Here is a 15,186-nt window from a genome sequence, read left to right as displayed (position 1 = left end):
CTTGATCCCTAACTGCTCCCATGTGGGGCCTCACCCTACCAAATGTTGGATGCATATGCTGTGTCCTGCCTTCCCTCTTTTGCATGTGTGTTTCCCTGTCTGAACATCCTTCACCACACTCCATCCGACTGACTCCTTCTTATCTGGATTTATATCCCCCTACTTGTCTTTCAGTGCTCAACGTGGGCATTACCTCTCCAAAAAGACCGGAGAGCGGAGAGTATAAAATTTCCGTAATTGTAAGCCCAGAGCCCAACATAGCATCTAACACCCAATGGGATATTCTGCAAATGTTTCTGCATAAACAAACCACCTTCAGAGCCAGTTTATAAGTCATTTTTTAAAAAAGAAATTATTTATTTATAGTTACCCTCCCTTTTATGTGGAGATGGGGTCTCATTACATTGCCCAGGCTGGTCTTGAACTCCTGACATCAAGTGATCACCCCACCTTAGCATCCCAAACTGCTAGGATTACATACATGGGCCAGCACACCAGGCCAATAGTTATCCCTTCATAAAATGAAAGGAAAAAGTGGCATTATTAAGTTTGGGTTACCTTATTTCTTAAACTTCCAAATTCTGAGCCCATTGGCAAAAGTTGGAGTCATGCCACCACTAGGGAAATCCTACAGAAACCAAAAGTGCTTCAGAAGTCAGACCAAACCCAAGATCCTAAAATGTCTTCAGCAAAGGTGTCATCAATGGAGTTTATTTTAATCAGTATTTTGAAGGGACAAGCATTAATTTGGATATATGTGTTCTGCTGTTTTTATTGAAAGCAGCCTCAGTATATTACTGGACCTTCCTTCAATTTATGCCCAAGCTTTATTAAGTTTGGTTCACTACAATTTTTGTCCCAGGCCTAATAAATATATATTAGGCTTGGAACAGAAGCATATATATATGTATATGTATATACATATACACACACACATATACACACACACACACTCTCTCAATGTTACTAGTAAAGAAACATAAATTAAATACAAATAAAGTCTTTTTGATCTGTCAAATTCACAAAGATTAATAGAATATCTGATCCTGGCAGTATGCAGTGAGAGAGACACTTTGAAATACTACTGGCAGATGTGGACAGGAACTTTTCTGGAAGGCACTTTGGCATTATATACCTTTAAATATTCTTTAAAATATTCTTGTATTTTTCTTCCCATAAACCCACTTCTGAAAATTTATCTTTAGAAATGGTTAGATGTGCACAATCATTTACGTAAGACAATGTTCAACGGAGCACAACTTAGAATGCCAAATGAAACAGGTACCATATATACCATGGATCCCCCACCCCAGGGCCATGGATTGGTTACAAGAACCCAGCGCACAGCAGGAGGTGAGCAGTGGGCAAGTGAGCATTACTGCCTGAGCTCTGCCTCCTCCTCTTGTCAGATTAGTCAAAGCATTAGATTCTCATAGGAATGTGAACCTTATTGTAAACTGCGCATGTGAAGGATCTAGGTTGTGCGCTCCTTATGAGAATCTAATGCCTGATGATCTGAGGTGAAATGGTTTCATCCCGAAACCACCTACCACCTACCCCCCACACCCCACCTATGTCTGTGGAAAAATCGTCTTCCATGAAACCAGTCTGGGGTGCCAAAAAGGTTGGGGGACCTCTTTTAAGTGTTCCTTTATAGCCATACACTAATATTGGAATAAATTGAAAGCCAACCAGAAGGATACAAAATAGAATGACAACAGTCATCTTTAAGTGATAAAATTACTGCTACATTTTCCTTTCTGTCTCCTAAGTTTTCCAAATACTCTGCAATATACATTTATTATTGTACTCAATTTTCCTTTTTTTTTTTTTTTTTTTTTGGAGACAGGGTCTTGCTCTGTCACCCAGCTTGCAGTGCAGTGGTGTGATCACGGTCACATGGTCTATCATGGCATGATCAACATCCTGGGCTCAAGCAATCCTCCCACCTCAGCCTCCCGAGTAGCTGGAACGATAGCTGTGTGCCAGGCTAATTTTTTGATTTACTGTAGAAAAGAGGTCTCACTATGTTGCCCAGGCTGGTCTCGAACTCCTGGGCTCAAGCAATACACCTACCTCAGTCTTCCAAAATGCTGGGATTATAGGTGTGAGCCACTGCACTTGGCCACTTTATCCACTGTTAAAATATACCAATGTCAACTTAAATACATTCTTACGGAGCTGTACTTAGCCTTAGTACTTCCTCCCCTCCAAACTCTTCTCCCTTTACCACAGCTAACAATGGTTGAAAGTGTGATGTGGATGATTCTGGGACTACTTCTGCATATCAATAAAATATATACATATATAAAAAAACACACTTTATTATCTAGGTGTCATTAAACTATTTATATTGTTCTGCAACTTAATTTTCTGCACTGAACAACACAGTTTAGACACGTTTGTATGTTTTTATATAAATATATATTTATATATTGGCCCAAAGCCAACTAAGATAATGGAATAGAAGGCTCCACCGATCATCCTCCCTGCTACCCTCTTCAAGGACGCCAATTTAACAACTATCTACACAGAAAAAACACTTTCATGAGAACCAAAAATTAGGTGAGCTCTCAATACCTGGTTTTATCTTCATATTGCTGAAAGAGGCACTAAAGAGATAGAAAAAACAGTTTTGAACCCCCGATGCCACCCCCCACCGCCCCCACCTCCTACAGCAGCAGCATGTTGCAGAGAGCATCTCTGGGCATTGCAGGAGAGAGAACACAGCAGCTGTGACGCACTAAACTCAGTGCTGCCCTGTTAGAGCAGAAAGAAAAATCCGACCAAACTCAGCTGATGCCCATCTACACAGATGGAGTATTTATATCAGCCCTACTCAGAAGGGAATCACCTAGCCCAGCAGTTTGAACTTGAGCTTGGACCTCGCCACCAAGGCCTACAGCACTCTGTCTCTCTCAGAGAACTTGAAAGGCAGTTTAGGCCATAAGGACTGTGACACTTAAGACAAGTCCTAGTGCTGAACTAGGCCCAGAGACAATGGAATGGGGCTCACATGACATACTGAGGCACCAGTTGTGGCAGCCAAGTGAGTGCTGAAATCACCCCTCCCCTAACCCCAGGCTACACAGCTGGAGCTCCAAAAGAAACCCCTTCCTTCTGCTTAAGAAGAGGAGAGGGAAAAATGGGCAGGGCTTTGTCTTACATCTTAGATACCAGCTCAGCCACAACAGGACAGGGTAATGTTCAGAGTTGTTAGGCCCCCGTTCCAGGCCCTACCTCCCAGACAACATTTCTTTGTTTTTTTTTTTTTGTTTTGTTTTGTTGTTTTTATTTGTGGGCGGGGGGCAGGGGGCAGGGACAGAGTCTTGCTCTGTCGCCCAGGCTAGAGTGCAATGGTGCAATCGTGGCTCACTGCAACCTCCACCTCTCGGGTTCAAGTAATTCTCCTGCCTCAGTCTCCCAAGTAGCTGAGATTACAGTTGCCCGCCACCACGCCCAGCTAATTTTTTGTATTTTCAGTAGAGACAGGGTTTCGCCATATTGGCCAGGCTGGTCTCAAACTCCTGCCCTCAGGTGATCCACTTACCTCGGCCTCCCAAAGTGCTGGGATTAAAGGCGTGAGCCACTGTGCCCGGCCCCAGACAACATTTCTACACACACCCTGGGCCAGAAGGGAACCTGCTGCCTTGAAGAAAAGAATCCAGTCCTGGCAGTATTCATCACCGGCTAACTGAAGAGCCCTTGGGCCCTGAATAAACAGCATGGATACCCAGGTACTATGCTGAGGGCCTTGAGTCAGCCTCTGAGACTTCCTGGATTCAGGTACCAGCACGGCCACAGGAAGGCAGAGCACCAAGCAGGCTTCTGGGGTCCCCTACTCCAGGACTTGACTTTTGGATGCCATTTCTGGACCTGCCCTGGGTCAGAGGGGAGCCCACTGCCCTGAAGGGTGAGTCCCAGGCCAGGCAGCATCCACCACAAGCTGACTTAAGAACCCTCGGACCTTAAGGGAACATCAACAGTAGTCTGGCAGTACTCCCTGTGGCCTGGGGTGGTGGTGGCTAAAAAGTGAGGTTCCCCTGTCTTTGGAAAAGGAAGAAATGCATCTTGTGGTTTGAGTGGCAGCTCAGCCTCAGACAGAACACCAGCTAGACTTCTAAGGTTTTTGACTCTAGTCCCTGACTCACAAACAGTACCCTTAGACCCACCTGGGACCTGGGGGACCTCCCTGGCCTGAAGGGAAGGACACAGGCCTGGCTGGCGTTGCCATCACCTGACTGTAGAGCCTAAGGGCCTTGAATAAACAGACGGTAGCTAGGGAGTGGTTAGAGCAGACCTTGAGCAAGATCCAGCACTGTGCTGGCTTCAGGTCTGACCCGGCACAATCAGAGTGAGGGTGGCCACAGGGGTGCTTGTGTCACTCCACCCCCATCTTTAGGTGACTCTGAACAAAGACAGAGGCTATGTATCTGGGAGAAAGTAAGGGAAGAGAACAAGAGTCTCTACCTGGTAATCCAGAGAATTCTTCTAGATCTTAGACCATCAAGGTGGTACCTATATGAATCTGCCTGGGGTGCCCCTAATGCAGATACAGCTTAGATCACAACACCCAAGTTCTTTCACATGTCTGGAAAGCCTTCCCAAGAAGGATGGGTAAAAATAAGCCCAGACAGTGAAGACAACAATAAATATCTAACTCTTCCATGCCCAGATACCAAAGGACATCTCACTAGCATCAACACCATCCAGGAAAACATGATTTCACCAAATGAACTAAATAAGGCACCAGGGACCAATCCTGGAGAAACACACATATGTGACTTTTCAGGCAAAGAGTTCAAAATAGCTGTATTGATGAAACTCAAGAAATTCAAGATAATACAGACAAGGAATTCAGAATTATATCAGCTAAATTTAATAAAGAGACTGAAATAATTAAAAGAAATCAAGCAGAAATTCTGGAGCCAAAAAATGCAATTGGCGGCCAGGCATAGTGGCTCATGCCTGTAATCCCAGCATTTTGGGAGGCCGAGGTGGGCGGATCACTTGAGGCCAGGAGTTTGAGACCAGCCTGGCCAGCATGGTGAAACCCTGTCTCTACTAAAAATACAAAAAATTAGCCGGGCATGGTGGTGCGTGCCTGTAATCCCAGCTACTTGGGAGACTGAGGCATGAGAATCGCTTGAACCCAGTAGGTGGAAGTTCCAGTGAGCCACGATTGCACCAATGCACTCCAGTCTGGGTGATGGAGTGAGACTCCATCTCGAAAAACAAAAAACAAAAAACAAAAAAAGGCAATTGGCATACTGAATACTGCACCAGAGTCCTTTAATAGCAGAAATGATCAAGCAGAAGAAAAAAACAGTGAGCTTGAAGCTTGAAGACAGGCTATTTGAAAATACACAGTCAGAGGAGATAACAGAAAAAAGAATATAAAATGATTAAGCATGGCTACAGGATCTAGAAAACAGCCTCAAAAGGACAAATCTAAGAGTTATTGGGCTTAAAGAAGATGTAGAGAAAGACAGGGTAGAAATTTTATTCAAAAGGATATAACAGGGAACTTCCCAAACCTAGAGAAAGATATCAATATCCAAGTACAAGAAGGTTACAGAACACCAAGCAAATTTAACCCAAAAAGGACTACCTCAAGGCATTTAATAATTAAATACCCAAAGGTCACAGATAAAGAAAGGCTCCTAAAAGCAGCAAGAGGCTGAGGATGGTGGTTCACACCTGTAATCCCAGCACTTTGAGGGACCAAGGCAAGAGCATCACTTGAGCCCAGGAGTTTTTGTTTGTTTCCAACTTTTATTTTAGCTTCAGGGGTACATATGCCCAATATGCAGGTCTGTTACATAGGTAAACATGTGACGTGGTGGTTTGCTGCACAGTTCATCCCATCACCCAAGTATTGCCCAGAATCCACTAACTATTCTCCCTAATTCTCTCCCTCCTCCCACCCACTATCCTCCACTAGGCCCCAGTGTATGATGTTCCCCCCTTGTGTCCATGTATTCTTATCATTTAGCTCTCACTTATAAGTGAGAACACGTGGTATTTGTTTTTCTGTTCCTGCATTACTTTGCTAAGGATAATGGCCTCCAGTTCCATCCATGTCCCTGCAAGGACATGATCTTATTCTCTTTTATGGATACATAGTTATACCATGATGTATATGTACCACATTTTGTTTATCCAGTCTATCACTGATAGGTATCTAACTGGATTCCATGTCTTTGTTATTGTAAATAGTGCTGCAATGAACATACATGTGCATGTGTCTTTATAACAGAACAATTTCTATTCCTTTGGGTACATACCCAGTAATGGGATTGCTGCATCAAATGGCATTTCTGTTTCTAGGTCTTTGAGGAATCACCACATTCTCTTCAATAATGGTTGAACTAGGCCGGGCGCGGTGGCTCAAGCCTGTAATCCCAGCACTTTGGGAGGCCGAGGCGGGCGGATCACAAGGTCAGGAGATCGAGACCACAGTGAAACCCCGTCTCTACTAAAAATACAAAAAAAAAAATTAGCCGGGCGCGGTGGCGGGCGCCTGTAGTCCCAGCTACTCAGGAGGCTGAGGCAGGAGAATGGTGGGAACCCGGGAGGCGGAGCTTGCAGTGAGCCGAGATTGCGCCACTGCACTCCAGCCTGGGCAACAGCGTGAGACTCGGTCTCAAAAAAAAAAAAAAAAAATGGTTGAACTAATATACACTCCCACCAATACTGTAAAAGCATTCTTTTTTCTCCACAACCTCACCAGCATCTGTTATTTTTTGAATTTTTAATAATAGCAATTCTGACTGGTGTGCGATGGTATCTCCTAGTGGTTTTGATTTGCATTTCTCTAATCAGTGATGTTGAGTTTTTTTAAAATATGTTTGTTGGCTGCACGTATGCCTTCTTTTGAGAAGTGTCTGTTCATGTCCTTTGCCCACTTTTTAAGAGTTTTTTTTTTTTCCTTGTAAATTTGTTTAAGTTTCTTATAGATGCTGGATATTAGAACTTTGTCAGATGCATAGATTACAGAAATTTTCTCCCATTCTGTATGGTGTCTGTTTACTCTGTTGATAGTTCCCTTGGCTGTGCAGAAGCTCTTTAGTTTAATTAGATCTCACTTGTCAATTTTTGCTTTTGTCACGACTGTTTTTGGCATCTTCATCATGAAATCTTTGCCCATGCCTATGTACTGAATGGTACTGACCAGGTTTCCTTTCAGGGTTTTACAGTTTTAGGGTTTACGTTTAAGTCTTTAATCTATCTTGATTTTTGTATATGGTATAAGAAAGGAATCCAGTTTCAATTTTCTGCATACAGTTAGCCAGTTCTTCCAGTACCATTTATTAAATGGGAAATCCTTTCTCCACAGTCTGTTTTGGTCAGATTTGTTGAAGATCAGATGATTGTAGGTGTACGGTCTTATTTCTGGGTTCTCTATTCTATTCCATTGGTCTATGTGTCTGTTTTTGTACCAGTACCATGCTGTTTTGGATACTATAGCCCTGTAGTATAGTTTGAAGTCACGCAGTGTGACGCCTCCAGCTTTGTTCTTTTTGCTTAGGATTACCTTGGCTATTTAGGCTCGTGTGTTCCATATGAATTTTAAAATACTTTTTTTATAATTCTGTGAAGAATGTCAATGGTAGTTTAATAATAATAGCATTGAGTCTATAAATTCCTTTGGGCAGTATTGCCATTTTAATGATACTAATTCTTCCTATCCATGAGCACGGAATGTTTCTCCATCTGTTTACATCATCTCTGATTTCTCTGGGCAGTGGTTTGTAGTTCTCCTTGAAAAGGTCCTTACTTTCCTTATTAGCTGTATTCTTAGGTATTTTATTCTTTTTGTGTTAATTGTGAATGGAAGTTCACTCATGATTTAGCTCTTGGATCATCCATTGTTGGTGTATAGGAATGCTGGCGATTTCTGCAAATTAATTTTGTATACTGAGACTCTGCTGAAGTTGTTAATCAGTTTAAGAAGCTTTTGGAGGCCAGGAGTTTGAGAACAAGCTGGATAACATAGTGAGACCCCCATCTCTACAAAAAATAAATAAACAAAAGCAGCAAGAGAAAAGAAACAAATAACATAAAATGGAGCTGCAATATATCTGGCAACAGACTTTTCAGTGGAAACCTTACAGGCCATGAGAGAGAGGCATGACATATTTCAAGTGCTGAAGGCAAAAAACTTTTACCCTAAAATAGTATATCCAGGGAGAATATCCTTCAAACACGAAGGAGAAATAAAGACATTCCCAGACAAACAAAAGCTGAGGCATTTCATCAACACTAGACCTTTCCTGCAAGAAATGCTAAAGGAAGTACTGTAATCAGAAAGAAAACAATGTTAATCAACAATAAGTAATCACCTGAGGGTACAAAACTCCCTGGTAATAGTAAGTACATAGAAAAACACAGAATATTATAACACTGTAACTATGGTGTGTAAACTACCCCTACCCTAAGTAGAAGAGTAAATGATTAACCAATCAAAAATAGTAACTACGACAACTTTTCAAGACATAGTCAGTACAAGAAGATAAAAACAGAAACAACAAAATGATTAAAAGTGGGGGTATGAAGTTAAGACATAGAGTTCTTATTAGTTTTCTATTTGCTTGTTTCCTTGCTTATGCAAATAGTGCTTTATTGTGTTAAAATAATGGATTATAATATTTGCAAGCCTCATGATAACCTTAAACCAAAAAATATACAATGGACACATGCAAAATAAAATGCAAAAAACTAAACCATATCATCAGAGAAAATAACCTTTGCTAGAGGAAAATGAAAAAGAAAGAAAGAAGGAATAGAAGACCACAAAACAACTAGAAAACAAATAATAAAAGGGCAGAAGTATTACCACTGAATGTAAATGGACTAAACTCTCCAATCAAAAGACAAAGACTGGCTGAATGGATTTAAAAAAAAAAAAAAAAAAGACTGATTGATCTGTTGCCTACAAGAAACACTTTACCTATAAAGACACACATAGGCTAAAAACAAAGGGATGGAGAAAGATAGTACATGTCAATGGAAACCCACCTCCCCCCCTCCAAAAAAAAACAAGAGATACTATATTTGTATCAAACACAATGGATTTCAAAAAAAAACTATAAGAAGACACAAAGAAAGTCAGTATATAATGATAATAGGGTCAATTCAGCAAGAGAATATAATAATTTTAAATATATATGAACTCAACACTGGAGCGTGTAGATATATAAAGCAAATATTATTATAGATAAGGAGATAGACCACAGTACGATAAGAGCTAGAGACTTCAACACCCCACATTCAGGACTCGACAGTTCTTCCAGACAGAAAATCAACAAAGAAACATCAGACGTAATCTGCACTATAGACCAAATGGATCTAATAGATATTTACAGAACATTTCATCCAGGAGCTACAGAATACACATTCTTTTCCTCAGCACATGGATCATTCTCAAGAATAGTCCATATTTAGGTCACAAAACAAGTCATAAAACATGCAAAAGTTCTGAAGTAATATCAAGTATATTCTTTGACCATAATGAAGTAAAACTAAAAATTAATAAGAGGAATTTTGGAATCTGTACAAATACATAGAAATTAAATAATATGCTCCTGAATGACCAGTAGGTTAAAGAAGAAATTAAGAAGGAAATTGAAAAATTTCTTGAAACAAATGATAATGGAAACACAACATAGCAAAACCTATGTGATACACTAAAAGCAGTACTAAGAGGGAATTTTACAGCTGGAAGTGCCTACATCAAAGAAGAGGAAAAGGCCGGGTGCAGTGGCTCACGTCTGTAATCCCAGCACTTTGGGAGGCCGAGGTGGGTGGATCACTTGAGACCAGGAGTTCAAGATCAGCTTGCCAACATGGTGAAAGAAACCCCATCTCTACTAAAAAATAATACATGGGCATATACCCAAAGGACTATAAATCATGCTGCTATAAAGACACATGCACGCGTATGTTTACTGCAGCACAATTCACAATAGCAAAGACTTGGAACCAACCCAGTGTCCATCAATGATAGACTGGATTAAGAAAATGTGGCACATATACACTATACACCATGGAATACTATGCAGCCATAAAAAAGGATGAGTTCATGCCCTTTGTAGGGACATGGATGAAGCTGGAAACCATCATTCTGAACAAACTCTCGCAAGGACAGAAAACCAAACACCGCATGTTCTCACTCATAGGTGGGAATTGAACAATGAGAACACTTGGACACAGGGTGGGGAACATCATACACTGGGGCCTGTCGTGGCGTGTGGGGAAAGGGGGATAGCATCAGGAGATATACCTAAGGTAAATAATGAGTTAACGGGTACAGCACACCAACATGGCACATGTATACATATGTAACAAACCTGCACATTGTGTACATGTACCATAGAACTTAAAGTATAATAATAAAAAAGCATAATAATAATAATATAAAAATTAGCCAGGCATGTGCCTGTAGTCCCAGTTACTTGGGAGGCTGAAGCATGAGAATTGCTTGAACTCAGAAGGTGGAGGCTGGTAGTGAACCAAGATCACGCCACTGCATGCCAGCCTGGGAGATACAGCAAAACTCTGTCTCAAAAAAAAAAAAAAAAAAAAAAGGAAAAAGGAAAAATTTCAAATAAACTAACAATAAAACTCAAAGAACTAGAAAAGTAAGTGCAAACCAAACCCAAAATTGGTAGAAAATAAATAATTTTAAAAATCTAGAGGAAATGGACAAATACTTAGACACATATCACCTACCAAGATTGAACCAAGAAGAAATCCAAAAGCTGAAGAGACCAATAACAAGTAATGAGATAGAAGCTGTAATAAAAAGTCTCCAGTAAAGGAAAACCTGAGACTCAATGGTTTTACTGCTGAATTCTACCAATCAGTTAAAGAAGAAGTAATGCCAACCCTACCCAACCTATTCCAGGAAATAGAGGAGGAGGGAATACTTCTAAACTAATTCTACAAGGCTAGTATTTCCGTGATACCAAAACCAGACAAAGACACATCAAAAATAAAACTACAGGACAATATCTCTGATTAATATTAATGTAAAAATCCTCAACAAAATACTAGCAAACTGAATTCAACAATGCATTAGAAAGATTATTTATCATGACCAAACGGAATTTATCCCTGGGATGCAAGGATGGTTCAACATAGGCAAATCAATCAGTGTAATACATTATATCAACCAAATGAAGGACAAAAATCATATGATCATTTCAATTGTGCAGAAAAAGCATTTGATAAAATTCAACATCCCTTCATGATAAAAACCCTCAAAAACTAGGTATAGAAGGAATATACCCCAACATGATAAAAAATCATGTATGACAGACCCATAGCTAGTATCATACTGAATGGGGAAAAATGGAGAGCCTTTCTTCTAATATCTGGAACATAACAAGGATATCCATTTTCACCACCGTTATTTAACATACTGGAAGTCCTAGCTAGCGCAATCAAACAAGAGAATGATATAAAGACCATCCAAATTTGGAAGGAAGAAATCAAATTATCCTGTTTGCAGATTATAAGATCTTATATTTGGAAAAACCTAAAGGCTCCACAAAATAAAAACTATCAGAACTGATAAACAAATTCAGTAAAGTTGCAGGATACAAAATCAACATACAAAAATCAGTAGCATTTCTGTATGCCAACAGTGAACAATGTGTAAAAGAAATTAAAAAGTAATCTCATTTACAATAGCCACACATAAAATCAAATACTTAGGAATTAACCAAAGAAGTGAAAGATCTCCATAATAAAAACTATAAAACACTGATTAAAGAAATGGAAGAAGACACCAAAAAATTGAAAAATATTCCATGTTCATGGATTGGAAAAATCAATATTATTAAAATGTCCACACTACACAAAGAAATCTACAGATTAAATGTAAACCCTATCAAAGTACCAATGACATTCTTTACAAAAATATAAAAAATCCTAAAATTTATATGAAACCACAAAAGATCCACAACGGCCACAGCCATCCTAAGCAAAAAGAACAACATTGGAAGAATCACGTTACCTGACTTCAAATTATACTACAGAGTTATAATAACCAAGACAGCATGGCACTGGCATAAAAACAGACACATACGCCAGAAAAGCAGAAAAAAATAACTTAAAAACAAATCCACACACCTACAGTGAACTCATTTATGACATGAATGCCAAGAACATACACTGAGGAAAAGACAGTCTAATAAACGGTGCTGGGAAAACTGAAAATCCATACGTAGAAGAATAAAACTATACCCCTATCTCTTATCGTATACAAAAATCAAATAAAAATGGAGTAAATACTTAAATCTAAGACCTTAAACTATGAAACTACTACAAGAAAATGTTGGGGAGAATCTATAGGACATTGGTCTGGGCAAAAATTCCTTGAAAAACACCCTACAACCACAGGCAACCAAAGTAAAAATGGACAAAAGGGATCACATCAAGTTAAAAGTCTTCTGCAAAGTATAGAGTCAACAAAGTGAAGAGACAACCCCCAGAATAGAAGGAAAATATGTGCAAGCTACCCATCTGACAAGGGATTAATAACCAGAACATATAAGGAGTTCAAACAACTCTACAGGAAAAAATCTAATAATCCAATCAAAAATGTGCAAAGATTTGAATAGACATTTTTCAAAAGAAGACACACAAATGGCAAACAGGCATATGAAAAGGTCCTCAACATCACTGATCATTAGCGAAATGCAAATCAAAACTACAATGAGATGTCATCTTATTCCAGTTAAAATGGCTTATATCCAAAAGACAGGCAATAACAAATGCTGGCAAGGATGTGGAGAAAAGGCAACCCTCATACACTGAGTGTGAGCATGTAAATTAGTACAACCACAATGGAGTACAGTTTGGAGGTTCCTTTAAAAACTAAAAATTGATTACTATATGATTCAGAAATCCTACTGCTGGGTATATACCCAAAAGAAAGGAAATCAGTATATCAAAGAGATATCTGGACTTCTATGTTTGCTGCAGCACTATTTACAATAGCTAAGATCTTGAAGCAAACTAAGTGTCCATCAATAGATGAATGAATAAAGAAAATGTAGTACATATACACAACGGAGTATCATGCAACCATGAAAAAGAATGATATGCAGTCATTTGCAACAACATGGCTATAACAGGAGATCATTATGTTAAATGAAGTAAGCCAGACACAGAAAGGCAAACATTACATGTTCTCATTTGTGGGATTAAAAAAACTTTTTAAATGAACTCATGGACACAGAGAGTAGAATGATGCTTACTGGAGGCTAGGAAGGGTAGTCGGGGGCTGGGGAGGAGGTGGGGATGGTTAATGGGTACAAAAAAAAAATAGAATGAATAAGACCTACTATATGATCTATAAGATAGCACAACAGGGTGACAATAGTCACTAATAACTCCCTACATTTTAAAATAAAGAGTTTAATTGAATTATTTTTAATTCAAAAAATAAATGCTTGAGGGGATGGATACCCCATTCTCCATAATGTGTTTATTTTTTATTTTTCAAATACTTTAAGTTCTAGGGTGCATGTGCACAACGTGCAGATTTGTTACATATGTATACATGTGCCATGTTGGTGTGCTACACCCATTAACTCGTCATTTACATTAGGTATATCTCCTGATGTTATCCCTCCCCCTTCCCCCTAACCCCACAACAGGCCCTGGTGTGTGATGTTCCCCACCCTGTGTCTAAGTGTTCTCGTTGTTCAATTCCCACCTATGAGTGAGAACATGCGGTGTTTGGTTTTCTGTCCTTGCGAAAGTTTGCTCAGAATGATGGTTTCCAGCTTCATCCATGTCCCTACAAAGGACATGAACTCATGCTTTTTTATGGCTGCACAGTATTCCATGGTGTATATGTACCACATTTTCTTAATCCAGTCTATCATTGATGGACATTTGGGTTGGTTCCAAGTCTTTGCTATTGTGAATTGTGCCGGAGTAAACATATGCGTGCATGTGTCTTTATAGCAGCATGATTTATAATCCTTTGGGTATATACCCAGTAATGGGATGGTGGGGTCAAATGGTATTTCTAGTTCCAGATGCTTGAGGAATTGCCACACTGTCTTCCCATGATGTACTTATTTCACACTGTATGCCTATATCAAAATATCTCATGTACCTCATAAATACATGTACCTACTATGTACCCACAAAATTAAATAATAAAATAATAAAAATACTTTCATATCTACTTATCTATAAAAAACTATTTCATTACTTTTCAGGGGACAGGTGGTTTTTGATTACATGAGAATTTCTTTAGTGGTGATTTATGAGATTTTGGTGTACCCTTCACCTAAGCAGTGTACACTATGCCCAATGTGTACTCTTTTATCCCATCCCCCTCTCCCCCCTTTCCCCAAATCCCCAAAGTCCATTATATCATTCTTATGGCTTTGCATCTTCATAGTTTACCTCCCACTTATAAGTGAGAACACAAGATATTTGGTTTTCCATTCCTGAGTTACTTCACTTAGAATAATGGTCTTCAACTCCATCCAAGTTGCTGCAAATGTCATTATTTTGTTTCTTTTCACAGCTGAGTAGTATTCCATGGTGTATATATACCACATTTCCTTTACCCACTCGTTGGTTGATGGACATTTGGATTAGTTCCATATTTTTGCAACTGCAAATTGTGCTACTATAAACATGAGTGTGCAAGTGTCTTTTTCATGTAATGACTTCTTTTCCTTTGGGTAGATACCCAGTAGTGGGACTGCTGGATTGAATGGTAGTTCTACTTTTAGTTCTTTAAGGAATCTCCATACTGTTTTCCATATTGGTTGTACTAGTTTACATTCCCACCATCAGGGTAAAGGTATTTCCTTTTCACCACATCCATGCCAACATCTATTATTTTTTTATTTTTAAATTATGGCCATCTTTGCAGGAGTAAGGTGGTACCTCATTGTGGTTTTAATTTGCATTTATAGTTAGTGACATTGAACATTTTTTCACATGTTTGTTGGCCATTTGTCATACACATGTACTTCTTTGTAAATGTATGAAGCAATATGTTACAGTAAAAAATTAAATAGAGCTTGACTATTTTGCCTCTGGGACAAAAGCTCATAATGTAACACTATCACCAACTCCAAATAGAATTTTGATGAGGTCAGAGTTAAAGCAGACATTCTCTTTCCATGGGAGAGTAAACAGAAGGAA

The 15,186-nt window shown here is 39.2% G+C and overlaps 1 protein-coding gene across 1 annotated transcript in view; it reads right to left on the bottom strand.

Annotated features, from left to right (window-relative positions):
* LOC105499008 (Rho guanine nucleotide exchange factor 26) overlaps positions 1-15,186 on the bottom strand; it is a 137,720-nt gene that overhangs the window by 42,525 nt on the left and 80,009 nt on the right. The window lies entirely within an intron of this gene.

Source organism: Macaca nemestrina, chromosome 2 (genome assembly GCF_043159975.1).
Source record: "Macaca nemestrina isolate mMacNem1 chromosome 2, mMacNem.hap1, whole genome shotgun sequence".
In the NCBI taxonomy this organism is placed as follows: Eukaryota; Metazoa; Chordata; class Mammalia; order Primates; family Cercopithecidae; genus Macaca; species Macaca nemestrina.
This window is presented reverse-complemented; position numbering and strand designations above follow the sequence as displayed.